Source organism: Spermophilus citellus (assembly GCF_964194105.1).
Source record: "Spermophilus citellus genome assembly, chromosome: 4".
Classification (NCBI taxonomy): domain Eukaryota; kingdom Metazoa; phylum Chordata; class Mammalia; order Rodentia; family Sciuridae; genus Spermophilus; species Spermophilus citellus.
Window position 1 is genome coordinate 161131493 of NC_138185.1, and position 19516 is coordinate 161151008.

Below are 19516 nucleotides of genomic sequence, written 5' to 3' on the forward strand. Positions count from 1 at the left end.
AATGTTGCAAAATAAAAAGCACAAAGATACCCCAACTTTTGCCTGGGCTGGACTATAGCCTCCTGGCTCTGGAGCAAAACCTGTCCAAGAGTTTTTCCAGGACCCCTGACCTCCTGGAACTGGCTCTCAAAGCCCAGGCCAGCAATAACAAAACCAAAACTCTGGCCACCTTTACCAAGCCACAAGGAATTGTGCCCCAGCCCCTAGGGGCCTTCTCCACTGAACAGAAAACCCTGAGAATCTGCTTCTCTCTAATAAGTTAGCAGAGGCATCAATCCAGCAGCCAGTGTCCCAATTCTAGGTCAAGTGTGTTTGCATGATTTCATCTGTTTCTCCTATTGCTGGTAGCAGCTCTGGATGGAGCCCACTGTGTGAGGACGATGTTTCCCGGAGGATTATTCAGCAACTGTGGAAATGTGCAGTAATAGATCTGAGCTTGGGCAATGAATGGGAAGACAGGAGAAGTGAGAGTTTCTTGAACAGATAGTAGTAAACATTTTGTACAGCCTCTAGAGTGCTCTTAGTAGCTGAACCCTGGAGGCTGCCTTGCCAAGGAGCAAGCTGTCTCCCAGCCAGCAGAAAACACCCGGCTGCATGTTTCCACAAAGAGACAGAAAAGAAATATTTGAGGTGGCGAGAGCCACATAGTTGCTGTTCAACTATTCGACTCTGCCATTGTAGGAAGAAAGCAATCACAGATGATATGTAAACATGGCTTCCTCCTTAGCATAAGTTTGAAATCCTCCAGGTTTGGTGGGGGGTTGATCTCTGGCGACTTGAAAAACCAAATTCAAGGGCTGGGGCTGTGGCTTAGTGGTAGGGTGCTTTCCTAGCATGCGTGAGGCACTGGGTTCGATCCTTAGCACCACATAAAAATAAACAAATAAAATAAAGGCATTCTGTCCATCTATGCTACAAGAAAACCAACTAACTTAAGTGATACATGTAATTTTTCTTTCTTCAACAAACTTTTGAATGTGTACTATGAACCAAGCACCACAGCCCTTGATACATCAGTATTTGGAGGAAGAAAGTGTGTCAAGGAGGAGAGAGTTTTCTAACCTTGCTTCTCATCAGTAGTCCATCTAGTAAATCAAGATAAGTGATTTGGCAGTAAGACACCTAGAAGCCCCAGAATTATCACTTCCATTTCTCTACCATGAGACTGTTTGCTATAACCACAGATTGGCAAACTTTGGCCTGTAGCTAAATCTGACTCAAACAAATCCAGCTCTTGGTCAAATCTACCTTTCTGTCTCTCTATAAATAACATTTTATTGAAATGCAGCCTCACATATCTGTGATTGTTTTCATCCTATAATGGCAGAGTTGAATAGTTGAACAGCAGCTGACTCTCAGCACCTTCAATATTTCCTTTTTATCTCTTTATGGAAATATTTTCCTGACTCCTGTCAAGAATTCACAGCAGAGCAGGGAAGGTCTAATGTGTCATCTGGAGATATCCAGAACTATATTTTTCTTTTAGAGACTGGTAGGCAGAAGACATGGAGGGCCATGTAGATTTGTGGTAATTTTCAGATTGACTCTTGGGATATTATAATGTACACCTTTTCTTGAAGAATCCAGGCTTTCTAGCTATATGCTCAGACAGAGGAAGCAATTCAGCAACAAGTAAAGGCATAGCAGGTTCCCCCCAATCTGCTCTGTTGACCACCGGAGAGTGGCCAGTGTGGAAGAGGATGGATAAATGTCATGAATCCATGCCCGTGGATGCAGCAGCCAGTCTCATTGCATGTGATGAACAACTAGCTATCTAAATGGATTATAAAGCAAAAATATTGAATTAAAAATCAGGAAACAGAATGGGTTCTGTAATGTCAAACTATTTGTGTCAATTAAAAATATATGTATGCAAATCAACTGTTGACACCTTGTTATATCACTTACAAACAAAAAGATGTACAGTCAGCTCTTCATATCTGTGGGTTCTGCATCTGTGCGTTCAACTAACTGTTGATTGAAAATATTCAGAAAAGAAGAATAGCCTCTGGACAGACAATGGCTTTGGGAGTGAGAATGGATTAATCCATAAAGAAGACAATGGCGAGGCCTCAGACGGACAGCTGGTGATAGTGTGCTGAGTTGACTCAGTCCTGAGCCCCTAGGTTCAAGGACTACAGAGGGAAAGTGAAAGGGGAGGAAGGAGGGAAGACTGAGGGAACCTGGAGCCGTATCTTGATTCTGAAAAAGCTTTGACAGCTAAACGGGTTTGTAACCTGTGACAGCCTGCAGGAGTGCAGCTTCCAAACAGTCCCCTGTCTTCATGGGGGAGTCAGTGGGGGTTGGTGCCTGGTGTGACTTAGGTAGGATAAGGGTCAGAACCTGGAGACTCTAAGCCAAATAGACTTCTGTCCAGGGCTATGGAGGAGGTGAGGAGTCTCAGGAAAGTTGAGGTTGAAGTCCTAGTTGGGCTCCATGGCCCAGTCAAGGATGTGTTCCTCTGGCGATGGGGGATGGCACATGTGAAAGGCCAAGGTTCGTCGTCGGAGATTAAAATGCACACACACAGATAGCAGTGACAAAGATGAAGCACTTTACTGCAAGCTGGTGCTAGCTTATATAGAAAGTAAGAGTCAGTTATCTTAAACCAGGAAGCTCCCAGGGCCAATCATAGTAAAGGTCAGGTCATCACCTAGGGTGCACGCACGTCCACCCTGCATAAGATTCATGGGGGGGACGAACTGTCCACGTGTACGGAAGATGGGAGGGCCAATTAGAAGGTTTTCAAAACAACTTGTTATCCGCCCACTGGCAACTTGCCTGCCGCCATGTTGCATTAGGGGCTCCTTGTATGAAAGGCCCGGGGAGTTCTAGCTGCCCAATGGCAATTTGCCCACCGCCATGTTTGAAAGGCCCCGGGAGTTCTCAGGGAGACTCCCAACAACATGGTGTGGGGCAGGACAGAGCTTTGGCTCTTTGACACTTCAGGCATAATGGGTCTTAAATTATTTGTTTTAAAATACAGTCTTTCCTGGGAGTGGGGTCTGAATACAATACCGACTAGCCCAAGAATTGAGCAGAAGCCTTGGGCAACAGGGGGTTAAAGAACATCAGACACAAATGTTGGGATTCTTGGATAAATATCCTCATCTTTATGTTCTTAATTTCTACAACTTGGGATGATAAATACCTGTTCTGGTTCTCTTGGGATTGTTTTGATGCTCACATGAGGTGGCATGTATGAGAGAACTCTGGAAGTATAAATTACCTTAGTTATTAATATATTAATATTTTAAGCAACTTCTTCTTCTGATCTGCACTCTCAGCCCAATTTAAAGGATAAAAAGAGAAGAAAAATGAAGCTGCACAGCCAGTTGACTCCAAAAGTCTTGAGATAAAACAACTTTTATTTAAAAGGAACATGTTGTATTAAAGGTAACTTCATCTCTAAATCTAAAAAATTTAAATAAAAAATTAAATCAGTCAAACATGGTGATGGACTCCCATAGTCCCAGCTGATCAACGATCCAAGTTTGAGGCCAGCCTGGGTAAATTAAGTCAGACCCTGTCTTAAAAAACAAAACAAAATAAAAAGGGCCAGGGATGCAGCTCAGTGGTGTAGGGCTTTCCCAGCACACGCAAGGCAAGACCCTGGGTCAATCACTGGGAAAACACACACACACACACACACACACACACACACACACACACACACAGATCAGTACCTTTCCCATGGTTTCCAAACATTTCCAAGGTCCATCTCAGGACTATCTAATTTACAGCTAACTTCTACTGGGCTGTCCTAGCTGCTGACACTGAAATTTTACCCAGCTATAATCTATCAGCCTTGGAAAATAAGAAAAATGGAGACATTTTTAAAGTTCACAAGTTGGTGGACTGTACATATCAAGAAAGAAATGGAAAGGGCACTATGAGAATTGTTCTTGCTCACCCAAGAAAGACTGTATTTTCAAACAAATAATAAATATACTAGAATCATTTCTCTTATCAAATGTTTTAGCTACATTTCTAAAACAACTTTTTTATTATTTAAGAGATAATTTGGAAATTATAGAAGGGTCTACCAAGAAAATAAAACTCACCTTGGTGTATACACACATACACACACACACACACACACACACATGCACAGACACACCTGTATATGTGTATATTTATATACATGTATATTGTATAAAATACTAAAGATACGTGAGTATTGTTTACATTATATTCAGGTATATTGTATATGTTATATTCATTCTTTTGAACTTCAGGTTTGAACTATACACACAGTTCTATGTTCTACTAATTTAAAAGATAGCATTATTGTTGGGCGTGATGGGCATTCCCGTGGTCCTAGCTACTCCGTAGACTAAGGCAGGAGGACTATTTGAGCAACATTAGTGAGATTGTTTCAATAATATAAAACATAGTTTTACTTTGCTATCACCTTTTCATGTTAATAAATTTTCCTCAATAATGTGATTTAAAATTTTTAAACAATACTCCATCATATGAATGTGCCAAGGTTTATTTGACCTTTTCTGTATTTAGTTTACTTATAATAGTTACTATTATAAGTGTCATTTTATGAATATTGTCTTACATGAATTTTAATAGCATTGCTAATTGTTTCCCAAGATAGATTCATGAAATTGTAAGTCTCTTGATCTCTAGTTCTAAATTGTTTTTCAGAACAGTTGTAATATTATACTCTAGTCAGTAGCCCCAAAGAGTGTGCGTCTTACCACACCCTCACCAGACTGAGTTTCATCTTCAAAATATAAAAAATCAGGCTATTTGAAAAGTGTGGTAGACAAATTGCTTTGTTCTTTTCAGCATCCTTTTGGGGAATATTCTTCCCCCATTCCCTAATAATTCAGATCAGACCCTAGAACCATAACCAGCATTTGATGATGACATGTGTTATATGCTCCCATGTGACAACACCACATTTTCTTTTTTCAGTACTGGGGATTAAACCCAAGGACCTTTCCCATTGAGCCTCATCCCCAGCCCTTTTTATTATTATTTTTTTTTATTTCAAGACAGACTCTTGCAAAATTGCCCAGTCTGACCACAAGCTTGTAATTTGCCTGTCTCAGCCTCCTGAGTAGCTGGGATTATAGGCATGTGTTGCTGTGCCTGGCAAAGCCACATTTTATTGTTTAAATTGGCTTCACTTTACACTGAGGGAAACTCCTACAACCCACGGTATTTTAGACAATGTCCTATGGAAACAGCATCTTGCATACGTGTTACTACCCTAGAGGAATCCAGGCTGCTGCTGGATGGGGCTTCCCTTTGGGGGATGAAAAGTTCCTCAAAGTACATTTTCTTTTTGGATTTTTGGCTCCACACACTCTCAGCCCTGATGTGTCCTAAGCAAATGATGGTATTTACAACCCAGTGGGCCACAGCTGTGGACCGAAAGCATGTAGAAAACATAGGTGGGGCAGCCAGTAGGAGGAAGTGAGAGATGTGCTGGGCAACACCACGTGACCCCACCCAGACAGCCAGAAACAGCAGCGAGGACCAAGGATCCAGCCAGAATAAAGCTAAGCACAAGTAGCAGGTGGCGGTGCTTCCTGGGGCTGGGAACATAATTCACTTTTAAATAAAAGCAGTCCTGACATAAAAGACAATCTACCTTTTCACTGTCCAGGTTCGATTGAGGAGAGAAGCAGGAATAACAAAACCCAGAAATATTTTGGAGAATGAGATGAAGAATCCCTGTGCACAAAACCCTGGACTTGAGTTTCAGATTCAAAAAACCTCTATAGAACTGGTCTCTCTTACAGGATGAGGTGGGCACCATCCAAGAGGCACCTGATATTTTCCTGTGTCCTGCTTTGCTCTAAGAGCCATCAGCAGTCGAGCCAAATAGTTTTTTTTTTCTTTTTTGTTAGCGGGTACCGGAATTAAATACCCAATATGGTTGTCTATACTAAAGAGTTACGATGTTTAAGGGGGAAAATCACACCTCAGTTTGGAGGCGAGTGCTTAAATCTCTCAGCCATTCTGAAAAGAGCGTATTCATAACTCAGGGCTCGATGGCCTCACTTTGGCAGCTCCTAGAAATGTTTGCCTCGAGTCTGGATGGAAACCGCCAGTCTCTGCAGGGTGCTCCTGGCAAACTTACAGAACAGTTGCTTCTGAGTCCCCATTGGGAATGGGTGCTAAAGGGGATAGGAAAGGGCACAAACTAATGATTATAGGCTAAGAGGGGTACTCCAATTAACTTCTTGCTTAAGGAAAGTAAAAAGTGTGCACTCCCTTCACCCCACCATGATGGGCTGTCCCAATTATTTAGCTGTTGTCTCCCGCGCACTATCCACGCTCCCTCCATACAACATTTTAAGATGCTGCAGCTGCGACTCTGCAAAGCCCATTTCTGCTTTGCCAGATGGCGCCCTTATTAGGCTCTCCTGTAGGGAGCGCCGGTTCTGCAACTACCACCGCTGTGAAACTGAAGAATTCCCTCACTGTTCTTTCAGATACTTAAATAACTTCTTGATTAGATAACACTTTTTTATGTTAAACTTGTTCCTTACACATAGTTGACTGAACTTTGACCGATCCATGAGTCTATGAAGGTTTGCACACACTGTCAGACGAGTGACCAGGAAAGGTATGTGCGTCTCTCTTTTTTGTAGGGTGTTTTGGCTTGTCTATTGGTTGCTAAATATTGTCTTGCTCTTACAGTGGGGACGTGGAGATGAAAAAACATAATCACTGCTCTGTGGAGTACTGCTTAGTAGATGATGAAAGGAAATGGGGGCTTGGTATAAAGAAAGAATATGTAAACTTTCTTTGATGGTGGGGTGTTGAAGAAGTGCTTCTTAGAGAAAATGGCAGAGTGACATGTCTTAAAAGGATGTGTAAGAGTCTGCCAGGTGGACATAAAAAGACAGAACTGTGTGAGCAAAGCTTGGTGTGCAGCATGCATCTGGGATCTCACGTGCTTCTCCGGTGGAAGTCCTGGGGAACCTGGTGCTGGGAGGGGGCTCAGCACAGGCTCCTTCTCAACAGTCCTGTCTCTTTCCTCTCCAGGTACTGCTCTTCCTCTGCCCTCAGTTGCAATGTAACTTCTTTTTCAGTCTTCACTGGGCTCCAGCATCAGCCAGCCACACTTCCTCCTTTTCTTCCTAATATCTTAACTTGCTTCTCCACCATAATTTCCATAAAAACATTGTCTATTTACTATTCTTTTGCATACCTCATATTACCTTCTATTAAGTCCCTGCCACTGTTCTTAACCGTTTTGCAAAGAATGAATGTTCTGGCTCATCACCTTGACTTGCTAGCCTTCTTCAACTTTGGAGTAGCTAAAAATCCAGAGTTCAGCATTATGCTAGGTTCTGCTTTCTGCACTTGGACAAGGACAAGTGCTTATTAGTATTCAAAAATGATTCATTCTTGTATCTTCTTCCTAATGTTTTACTCTGATCAAGAGGACAGAGGAAGGGGGTCCTATGATGGGGGCATCTATTAGACACGACTATCATCTTGTGGTTCCTGGAATCTCCCTTTGTCAAGTGCCTTTTGCTTGGACACCAGATTTGTCAATAGAATAATGTGGCCTTCCTGTCCAAAGCACTTTTTAGATTCTACCCACAATGACACGGGTGCTTCATCATTTTAGACACAGGAAACCACAGGCCTTGGCTCTGGAATTGCAAAACAAACACATCTAGGCCAGATGTTCTCTCTGCCGAGGTGTAATCTCACAAGAATATTCTGTGGGGTTAGGGGAGAGTAGGAAGAGAAGTGGTAAAGTGGTAAAGAAGAGAAGAGACAGAAGTCACGGTGATCTCAGGGGAAAATGTTTGGGCTTCTAAGGCAAACTGGCCTGCTGCTCGATTCACTCTTTCCTAAAGCAAGTCATAAAAATCCTTGGAATAGCGAACAGGACAAAGGAGGTGTTGATTGTTGGGGACTATATTGGAGTTGGATATGGGTGCCAGTGTCTGCTGGTGTGACAGTTCAGCAGATCTCAGGACTGTCACCTTGGTTTGGCTTGCTACAGACAGGGAAAGACTCTGGTGGCGGATGCTCATGTGAGCACTGTACGTCAGTGTTCTGAAAACGTGCCACTCCCTCGGGTACTTGTGTTTCATAGCTCACCAGAATCTCATTTTTATTTTATTTCAACAAATATTCATATCACAATCATTATCAAAACTTAGTCATAGAAATTAAGGGGTTTTTTTCCTTCCTTTGGTCCCCAAAGCACTATAATAATGAATTTTTAAAAAGTGGATTTTGAGAAGGCCCTGACAGATAGGCCCCGGTAGAGAAGTGGGGTTCTGGGAGTGGCCATGCTCTTCCCAGCCTGGGCCTGAGTGCCAGTGAGCTCAGAGGCTCAAGCTCTGCCTCCTGCTGCCTCCCCCATTGCACTCTAGGGCCCACCCGGCTCTACTTTCCTTCTTCCTTTTTTTCTTTTCTTTCTGTAAAAGGACAACTCTGATAACCTCAAATATCTCCTGACCTGCAGGTTTGTATGTTCTAAATACAAAAGCTCTGAGCCAAAATGGATATCATGCTTTTCCCTTTTTTTTCCTTCCATCTCCTCCCCGTTCCTCCCTTTTCCCAGGACACCACCAACAAAGCCCTCACTTAACCTGAAGAGCACAAGGGAACTCAGTGGCTACCTGGGCTGGGGATGGTCCACGGGCAGGTCTGATCCTAGAGTCAGCCAGCCACAGGCCCTGCTGTATTTACCATCTCTGACTTGCCCTGGCTTCAGCCTTAGCCATGAAATCAATTACCTGGTGACAAACTGGGCGTGACCCACACGCAGAATCAGCGTAGGGAACTCATTCCTTTCACAGCAAGCCTGAAGACGGCCTTCTGGAATCTCTCAAAACTGCCTTGCTGAGGCCTGGCCTCTTTTCCTCGGGGGAGTTATTGACACAAGAATTTTTCAATTACTCTGTAAGGGCTTCAGCTCAGTGTGGTCCACCGGGAAGGTGAAACTCTTAGTTTTGAATTTCAAATTAATATTCTTTCACACCTTCTCGAGGCCTCCTCTGGGAAGCTCCATCACGTTCTGGTTAGCGTGCAGCTGGCCTCGCTGTGTGAACACTGACCGGAAATGTTGTGCTCCCAGAACTGACTTGGGGGGAGGCCTGGTGATGAGCTGAATAATGTAAAGTGCTGAATTATTCAGGATGCTTCCCCTCCTTACCTGTGGAAGTAACAAGGAGGCCGGGGGAGCCATTAAAAGGAAGCAAAGACAACCAGGGAGGCCAGATGTGTTTTCCTTCAGCCTCCCTGCTGCTAGGGGCTCTGCCAAGTGTAATTCAACCCCTTGCCTAGCTCATCTTCCCTGAACGAGGGACTCACTAGACAGTTGTGGTTTAATGGGTCTTTTTTGCATGAACTTCATGAAACTTCAGATTCCTCAGGCTAAACAGCAAATGAGGAAGGAGGATTGCCTGCCCAGAAGGAATTGAAGTCACACTGAGCCGTAGGCCATTGGCCAACCCCATACTTTTCTTTGATGTCTCCATGGCGTTCATGGGAGACTTCTGCGTGTCTAAGGCTAGCCAACAGAGTGTGGGGATGCAGGAACCTGGGGATTCAGGGTGGGCGGTGTGTGTGTGAAGGTCGAGGGAGGAACTGCAGGATGGGAAGATTTGTCATGTCCTACTTCTCTTTTATTGCAACTCCAAGACCACTGAAGGACTTCACAAGGGGCCATTGATAGACAGAGCTTCCCCTGTTGTAGGTTCCTTAGCTTCTCTCAGAAATAAGGTCTTTTACCTTTGCCTACAGGTAACAGGTCCAAAGGGACAGAGCAGCAGTGATAGGGGTGGTCTGAATGTCAGACTGACGCCTGTGAGCATCCTCAGCTTGCAGGGTGAGGGCTGGAGGATCTTATCCTGACCCTGAAGCTGCTGTCCAATGGCTAATGGTGCTTGTTAGAGGCACCACAGCTGGGAAATGTGTAGCAAGTCATTTCTTACAACATTTATAATGGAATTTGCTGGTTGTTTATTTAAAAAATAAAAATTCCATATTGTTATGATTTGGATATTTAATGTCACCCAAAGTCCCATATATTAAAGGCTTGGTCCTCAGCCAATGGTGCTTTGGGGAGGTGGTAGAACCTTAGGAGCAGGGAGTAATGGAAGGAAGTTAGGGCATTAGGGCTGTGCTCTTGAAGGGGAGTTTGGGACTCTAGCCCCTTCCCCCCCGCTTTTTTTTTTCTCTATTTCCCAGCTACCATGCAATGTGCAGCTTTGTTTTACCACATGCTCCCTGCCACGAGTTTCTGCCTTATCACAGGCCTAAGGTGACAGGACCAATTGACCATGGACTGAGACCTCTAAAACTGAGAACTAAAATAAACATATTTTTTCCTTTTAGGTTGATTTTCTCAGGCATTTTGTCACAGTGATGGAAAGCTGACTAATATGCATATTATCCCTAGAATATTGTCTGTGACCTTTCCCTGCATTTGACTATGCTTTCCTGCATAGTAAAAAGAGTGGCTGTTGTAACTACCATTCTTGGTATATGAGGCATGTATCATTCTTGAATAGTGAGGTCTACTGATCTAAGGTAGTATTTCACTATTTACCATGTAGGATACTGAAAAGGAGAAAAACAACAATCAAAAAAGATGTAACCAGATGGGCAAAGGCTGAAAATGGTAATGGTATTCCATCTCTTAAACCAATTCTGATTGATAGAGGCTGCTGTCCAGGGCTATGTCTGGGTTTAAGGAGCAAGATGCTGTTGAGAGCCACAGCCAAAGGGGCCCCAGCAAACTTCCAGCTGCCAGCTGATTGGCTCCTCTGCGGTGATGCTCATTGGGCTGTTTCCCTGCCCTTTCAGACCGTGGAGCTGTTCATTGGGGGACTTTTTTGGCTCTGCCCACACAACCCAGCCAATCAGCCTCAAGAGCAGGAGGAGTGGGGGAGGTTGAGAGGCTTGTGGGAAGCTGGTGGTGGCAGTTGGGCTCTGAGGGTTTTCCTGAAGAGCTGTGTGGTGCCCTGTTGTTCTAAAAATAAAGTTCGTTTCTTTTGACAAGTGGCTCCTGAATTGTGCCCAGCCAGACTTCGGCAAGATGCCACAATCTATTAGTAATGCCTCTCATGGGTGAGGGTGGGGAAGGCCCACAGTGTTTGACATTGGTGGGCTACAGAATGGAATTCTGCCTGACATGCTCTCTTGAAAGTCATTCCAAAGCTGGGTCTGGGCTTAGTAAACAAGAAAACCAAGAGCTGTTTATGGTGTCTGCCGTGGGTAAGGTGGTCACCCTCATGGTTTTGACATATTCAAACTCTACATGGAGGTTCATGACCAAATCTATTTTTACTTGTTCTAGTCCCTTTTCTTAAACCTCTGACCCAAGAAGAGGTCATAGTAGGGAGGCTCATAAGTGCCCATTCTATTCCAACACCCAGGAAGAAACATTTCCATGCCCTTAAACCCCCCTCTGCAGAATGGCAAGTGGACACGTCCTTGGTTTTCCTTCCCCCAACCTCCCTTAACCTCTTGTGGGAGTGAGGTATTAACCTCTGTTATGATTAAAACTCAGGGACAGTCATGTTTCCCATTGAATTTTCTGAAAACCTCCTATTTCAGTCTAATCCTGAGGCGATTTCAGTAGTGGCACTGATGGCATTTGTAGCAGGCTTGGAGAAGGCATTTTGGTTTTTTATTTATATCACACACAAATTATACGTTCCTACTTTAGGTCTAGACTCTCTTTGCTAAATGCCCAGAGAGAGATGTAAAAGGACAGGGAGTGATAGATTGCTTCAAATATTCAAGACCCTCTAAGTCCCTCACTAGAAGAAAAGCAAATTAAGGATCCTTGACAGGTTAAAATCAAGTATTTGGGGTTTGTCCACTGGAGCAAATGAATTTCCAGTTTAATAAGTCTCTTAGAATCCCCCCTGCTACTCTGTTACTGCAATCCTTTCAACTACATAAGCTTATTCCCAGTATGTATCTTGAGTTTTAAATATGACAGTGGCTTTTAATTAAATCCTTGTTTATCATATTGTTAATGGGCTAAGACTAATGACCAAAAGAAAAAAGAGGCTTTTGGCGATTTTTCTCGACCATCATATGATACTTGAGAAAAATAATACAGTGATTTACTCAAGGGTAAGTTTGTATAAATGCCATTCCCCCTATTTGTTCTCCTACATGAGTTCTGGAATGGTTTGGAACAGCCAGCCATTCTGCCTGGGTACATCAAGAAATTACTATAAATCTATCTGCAGGAGCTTAGAGATCCAACATCTCCCTTTAGCCAAGAGCTGCTGAGAGGTCTGGGCACACCGCCATCTGCAATGTGATCCTTGAAATTTGAGATGGCAAATCTTCAGGGTCACCTTTCTCTCTTTTCTCTTTTTCAAGCACGGAAACAAAATTCAAGTGTTGACTCTGGGAACTTTGAGCACATCCTACTAAACGCACACCAGCTGGCCTGATTTACCTGGCCTGGTTTCTGGTGTGTGCCTGTCTTCTAACTCTTCTTTCAGCCCAGCTTGCTAAACAGTGACTTGGATTTAGAAGTTGAGAGGCCTGAGTGTTCATCTCTGCAGTTATGGTATGTGACCTTAGGACCCTCAATCACTGTGTGCTTCCTTTTTTCCCCCATCTATAAGACAGGGATGATCCTATTATTCTCTGAGCTACCAAAATTAAGTGGTTTTATAATCAGGTGTGGAAGTGAATGCTTATAATGAAAAGAAGAAACCACGAGCCTCTGACTCTCTGAGGATGTACTTGGGCCTATTCACCTGAGCTCTGGGCAGGAAAATGCTCTGTGGCCAGGACATGGATGGCTGAGATGCTCATCATCGCTACCAAGGGGTTCATAGAAAACTCCAGGGCACTTAGTGAGATACCCTAGATATTGAGCTTCCGGGTTGACCGTCATAGCTATCAGGATGTTTCCAGTTCTCCTTACCTGGTCAAGCCAGCAATCTCAAATTTCACATTAGTTCCCTAGGAGGGGGGACTGCGATAAGATTCAGCCCTGAGGATTTTGAAGCCTCTAGATTGACAGGTCCTAAGTAGTTGGTCCTAGGGATTCCGTGGAAAGAATTGAGTGGTTCTGTGAATTGAGATGGAAAAACAGAATCTTTATTTTCACTAGCATTTAACTGAAATTAAGTATTTTCTTCAATTATAAATGTGAGCAACCAACCACAGTAGTATTAGAAGAATGTGTGTCTTTCTCACTGTATGAAATTAAGGATGTTTTTATATGACATTACTATTGCTGCACATTCCTTGAAATATCATTCACTCTGATCACTGCTTTGGAATTGCAAAAGTTATTAGACCAGCTGCTGGATCTGGTTGAGTTAATAAAGAAGCACATGTATAGCACTATATCACACATTTTATTAAAAATATTTTTCTACTTCAATATAATTGGTTTTCTTTGAAATCTTATATATTTGACTTTGTGTATTTAAAAACATTCTGTGAGCGTATAGAGTCTGAGGCACATAAAGGTTAAGGCTGCCTGTCCCCATCTGTCTGCTGCCTCCTAGGATGAGTGAGAGGCACAGCCCAGGACTCTGCGTGGCAAGCCTGGGTCTGAGCTCTGATTCCAACTCTGTCTTGGTAGCTGGGGTGGCATGGGTGGCGGGAGGTAGGGGTGGGAGAAGGCACTTAGCCCCTCTCAGCTTTCATTTCCCTTGTATAAAAAGAAGATGATAGTATTTTCCCATATGGGTGATGGGAAGATTAAATAAAATATATATCAGGATGTTTGTAAACTGTAAAGTGCTATGCAAATCCTAAACATTGATATTTAGTGGTTCTAGGCCCTTCTTTTACTTAACATTGCCATCATCAAGAGAGTGATGAAGGGGAAATGAAAGAAAATTATGTAGGGGTCAGATACTTTTGGTTCAAGAAGCTGTAGGAGAAAAGTATACGTGTGGCTTGAATTATGTGATATTCATGTGTGTGCTTAAGAATATAAATGAAGTAAAAAAAGAGAATATAATGAAATCAGGTACAAGCTGGATGTTTCTGGCAAACTTTAAAAACTCTCTGAATCTCAGTTTACTCATTTGGAAAAATGGGGATAATAACTATGTTATAAGGTTGCTGGTAAAGATTGAACAATGTTTATTCCTGTACTAACCTGAAGGGTTCAAGATCTATGTTTGGATACTTCTCCAAACCCACTGTTTCTTAACCATCTAAGATGAAGCAAAGACAGAAACAGGGATGCATGAAGTTATCTGGGGAATTCTCCATGAGTTGCAGGTCCAGAAGCTGTATTTTTCAACAATATGTTTCTGATGAGATCTGTGAATAGTATTTGCAGTGCCCATTGATGAGCTTGACCTTCCTTCTGGTGAACTGTAGAGGGCATAGGGCTCCCGGGGTTGCCATACCCTAATACCTGGTATGTCCACTATGGTAGAAACTAACCATACGTGACGATGTAATTTTTGTGTGTCTGAGGGGATGCTGAGGGTCAAACCCAGGGCCTTACGCATGCCAGGCAAGTTCTCTAACATCAAGTTAGACGCTCCAGCCACTTTTTAAAAACACTTTTTATTTTAAGACAGGGTCCTCCTAAACTGCTGAGGCTGGCCATGAACTTGTGACCCTCCTGCCTTACTTCTCGAGTAGCTGGGATTATAGGTGTGTACCACCAGGCCTGGTAGCTATTTAATTTTAAGTAAATTTAAAATTAAGTAAAATTAAAAATTCCATTTGTTAGTTGTACTTGTCCTATTTCAATTATTCAGTAGCCACACCAGGCTCTTGGCTACTACAGAATGACAGAACATTTCCATCGTTTCTCAACTGTCATTGGGAGTGCTGTGACTCTGGCTATGAGGGTCACATCTCCTCTAATGACACATCCTAGCTTTTGTAGGGTAGTTTGTGAAACAAAGCAGCTAACAGCTTGGGATATATCCTCCCAAACCCCATTTCCAACTCCTCCAAACCTTAGCAGACTCCAGAGATGGTGATGGAAGACCTGCTAGCAGAGGGCACCTGGCGTCCCTCCAGTGCCCCGCACAGAGTCCCTGGACCTCTTCATGATCCAGAGGAATGTTCTGTGCAAGAGAAGGGAGCATCCTTTCTGTCGACCTGACTCCTGTTCTTCCTTTTGTACTCCTCCCACCCCGTTTTCTTCATAAAGTCTCTGGTTAGTCTCTTGACATGAAGCTCTGCCCTATCCTCTGATGTCTCACCTTCTTCTGGACTTATCTAATTGGAATTTAAATTAAAAAAAGAATTGTAGGAAAAGTGATGATTCCATTGTGAGCTCCGTCTTTGTGTGAATCAGAGTCGAGGAGAGCCTGGTACTTATTTCCTTTGATATGAGGAGACCATTAGTCTTATTTGCAAAATCTCATGAAGTCGGTGGAATGGGAGTCACAAAAATAGCAGCTCTGGGCTGGGGATGTGGCTCAAGCGGTAACACGCTGGCCTGGCATGTGTGCGGCCCGGGTTTGATCCTCAGCACCACATACAAACAAAGATGCTGTGTCCACCGAAAACTAAAAAAATAAATATTAAAAAAAATCTCTCTCTCTCTCTCTTAAAAAAAAAACCAGCAGCCCTGATTGGATGGATTTCTCAGCAAAAGTAAGTGTTCACTCTGCCTCAGTTTCTTCTTTATAAAAGCACTCTTGCTTTCCAAATACAGAAATCCCCCTCACCTCTTTATCCTTGAGAGATATGTTCCAAGATTTCCAGGCTAAAGCCACAGAAGATAGTACCAAGCCCTAAACATACTATATCTTTTCCTACATTTATACCTATCTATGATAAAGTTTACAAATTAGGCATAATAAGAGATTCAAATCAGTAATAATAATAATAATAATAAACCAGAACAATTATAACAATATATTGTAATAAAAGTTACAAGAATAAGGCCTCTTTCTCATTCTCTTTCTCATAATTCCTTGACAGTCAATCTGATAACTGAGAGGCACTAAGTGACTGATGGGTGGGTAGCATATATAGCATGGATACATTGGATGAGGGGATGATTCACATGCCAGGTGGGATGGAGTGGGATTTCATCATGCTACTTAGGATAAAGTACAACTTAAAATGTATGACTTGTTTAATTCTGAAAATTTCCATTTGATATTTTTAGATTATGGTTGACTGCAGATAAATGAAACCATGGAAAGTAAAACTGCTGGAGGGCAGCATAAAGAGGGGACTTACAAACTCACTCTCTCCAACTGAGAAACTTAAAAATCTTTCAAGATGCTTTTTGCTTCCCTTCCTTTCCTCAACACACAAAAATTTACTTTTGGAAGAAGTAAACTTTCTCTCTATCCTGTATGTTTCTCAAAACAAGGGAACTGATTTTTACTCATTATGACGGTGTTTTTGTGGATTCTTGATGGGATTCAAAATATGATTTGATTCAAAATATGACTCACTGGAAGAGAGGAAGAAACTATAACCTAGGAAAACCTGCATCCTATCACCTCATAAATATGAAGATGTATTAGTAGAGGTAATGCTAGCTGCTTTAACAGGCAAAACGGCACATATCCATGGCTTAACACCACAGAAGTTTATTTCTCACTCACATAAAGTCCCACTTTGTGTTTCGTACAGGGCTTTCTACAATGAGTTTTGCAGACGGAAAGCATTTTCCCTAGTGTCTTTATTTGTTGGATCTAAAATCATCCAGCAGATTGGATAAGGGAGGAGGGAGGCTGTTCTGAGGCTGGAGGCAGGGCCAGCACCTCTTGCTCATAGAATGCCTCTTTGTAGTCTGACTACCCATGGGGACCTTTGGTCTTGCCATGGCAAAGTCTGGCTCACATTCACAGCGTTCTCTTCTGCCAGCACCTGGGGTGGGAGGGCTTGTAAATCCTGCCACCATGCTCCGTGTTTGTTGCTTATGTAGACTAGAACCTCAAGGTTTCACTGGATGGAGCTGATAAGATCCAGGTTGCAGCTTCCAGTCTCCAGGATTCCCTGGCTAACGAAGTGGCAGGGACATCTCATTCTGGCCAAGCAGAGACCGTATCCCAGATTACCCTTTCCCTGTTGATAAACCATCATTAGGATGTATGAGTCGGGAGACGCCTTTCTCCACAATGAATCCCCCTGAGAACCGATCAGGAACATTTTTGCCGCCTGAGATATCTCTCTTGTGAGACTGAGGGGGTTGGAACCTCTGGTAACTCTCAACTCTTTGAGGCCAATCCCCAAAGAGCTCCCTCAGCTCCAGATGTTTCCTATCAGATCAGCTTCCTTCCCCCCAGACTCCCTTGGATCTGCTCTCAGCAGCCACTCAAGGCTGTCAGCTCTGGCAAGACAAAATAATTTTACTCCCAGGGCAAGTAAAAATATAATGAAGAAGGTAAATCTGTCCCCCAAAAGCATATGGTTCTCTATTGACTGTGCATTTTTTTGTTGAGTGTCTGTAAAGACAAAAGGCATGTATTTGTCAAAACAGATACAGCTGCTCATTTGTTTGTGGAGTTCGAAATTAAATACAATGGCTTGTTTTTTAAAACTCAGCTTCTGCTGCCCAGTGTGATGTCTTTTGGAGGGCAAGAGCAAAAAGAATTTTAACTCAAAAGCATGGAGCACAGGGACATAAAACCCCCTGTATAGGCGCTGGCTGCTCTTTGAATGTTGGTGAGAAAGAGCCAGGATTGGAATTGCCCCCAGGGTGGGGCTGCTTTTTGTTTGATCTTCTCTGGGCACTTCTGTTGCCCTGAAGACCCCAACAGATCAAGATGGATGAGCTTTCCCAGGTGCCTTAACATTTAAAGCCACCAACAGGGCCCCGCCCTTTCCTGAAGGTCACAGTCTAACGCCCGGGCTGTACCGTGGTGCCCTGCAGCATGAGCCCACCAGACCCTGGGCTTCAGCAGTTGACTCACAGGGAAGCAGCTGGGCCGCGTCCCCGGAGCTCTGGGGGCTTGGATGCCCACCTCCAGCTTCCGGAAGCTCTTTAGTATGCCCTGCTTAGCTCGCAATTCAGAGAAGGTCGCTCTGTTCCCAAGAAGCCATTCAGTCATAATAGATATGGTTAGAATGATAGCCCAGAGGCTGTGGGTTAGGAAAACACATTTATTAGAGAAGGCCCGAGACCGCAATAATTAAGTGACACAAATGAACGTAAGTTAATGAAATCTCAATCGGACTGGATGTGCTCAAGTGCTGCCCCGCCCCCACCCTGCAGCAGTCTCAAGCAGGAACACAGCCAGGACTCAGAGGGTAGTCACCCCTGTGGTGGGAGAGGAGGAATTCTGGGACCCGGCCCCCTCGCAAGCTCTCCTGGAAAATCCTAGAGCAGGAGGGAGGTGGCAAGGACCTGGAGCTGCTGATCTGTCCCTAGATTCCGCTGGCGGGTTTTTGTATAACTTTTGGACAGATCTTTCTACACTTCAAGCTCAGGGTTTGCTAGTCCCAAATCCTTATCCCTAGCATGTTTTAAAGAGCACAAGGTGATTTTTTTTTTTTTAAAGGCATCGAAATAAAAAATTAAAAAGCATCAAAGATGACTGCAAGGATGCATGGAGTTTTCATCCATTCACTTATAAAAATTATTGACTACTATCATGTATCAGGAGACTATGGCTGTCAGTGACGGAAATGATGGCGATCATAACAATTACAATAATAAACTAACCATTGCTCATACTATGGCACTATATTTTAGTCAGCTTTTTCACTGCGGGAACTAAAAGACCCAATCAGAACAATTTTAAAGGAGGAAATGTTTATTGGAGGGCTCATGGTTTCAGAAGTCTCAGTCCTTAGAAGGCCAGAACATTCCTCAGGGCTCTCGGTGAGGCTGAACACCATGGCAGAAGAGGGTGGCAGAGGGAAGCGGCTCACCTGGTGATCAGGAGGCAGAGAGTCTCCACCTGCCAGATACAAATATATGCCCCCAAAGCCCCGCCCCAATTCCCACCTCCTCCAGCCACACCCCACCAGTTAATCTCTATCAGAGGATTAATCACTGATTGGGTTAAGACTCTCACAACCCAGTCATTTCTCCTCTGAACTGTCCTGCATTGTCTCACATGTGAGCTTTGGGGGGACACCTCACATACAAACCATAACACACTACTTGAAATGTTCTCCATACACACACCCATTCATTCTCCAATAACCCACCACTACACAGACAGGTAAGCAAGGCACGGAGCCTGCTGGAAGGAGCATGCCACCTAGGAGGTAAGGAGAGACCTCTGCTGGAGACATTCACAGGTTGGGGGCACACCCTGTCCCTGGAAGCTGTGAAGCCCTGGAAAGAGCACCACCTGAGCCCATCACCATCACGGGTAAGGCAGGAGTAGGTGGCCTGGATTGGGGAGAGTGTGCCTTGAGGGGGATGCAGGGACAGTGATTCCTCTGGCTGGAGTTTGGGGGAATGGTGAGAGATATTGCGGGTGCTGGGGAAGACTTCCTTAAAGAGCCGACAAGTGCGGACCCCAGCGACCTGCAGGATGTGTGTAGGTTGGTCAGACTCCAACCTACATACAGATACAAACCTACACACATTGGGCATGGGTCAGGCATGGCCAGGAGCCCTGGAGAACCTGAGGAG

At 43.7% G+C, this 19516-nt stretch overlaps 2 long non-coding RNA genes across 2 annotated transcripts in view; one reads left to right on the plus strand and one right to left on the minus strand.

The window, feature by feature from the left end:
• Positions 1 to 19516, minus strand: part of LOC308646794 — a 588350-nt gene that overhangs the window by 323839 nt on the left and 244995 nt on the right. The gene's annotated exons all lie outside the window — the stretch shown is intronic.
• Positions 12386 to 16296, plus strand: LOC308647676. The gene is made up of 3 exons (XR_014021682.1): positions 12386 to 12538; positions 15531 to 15561; positions 16082 to 16296. It is a non-coding gene; the product is annotated as an uncharacterized lncRNA (long non-coding RNA).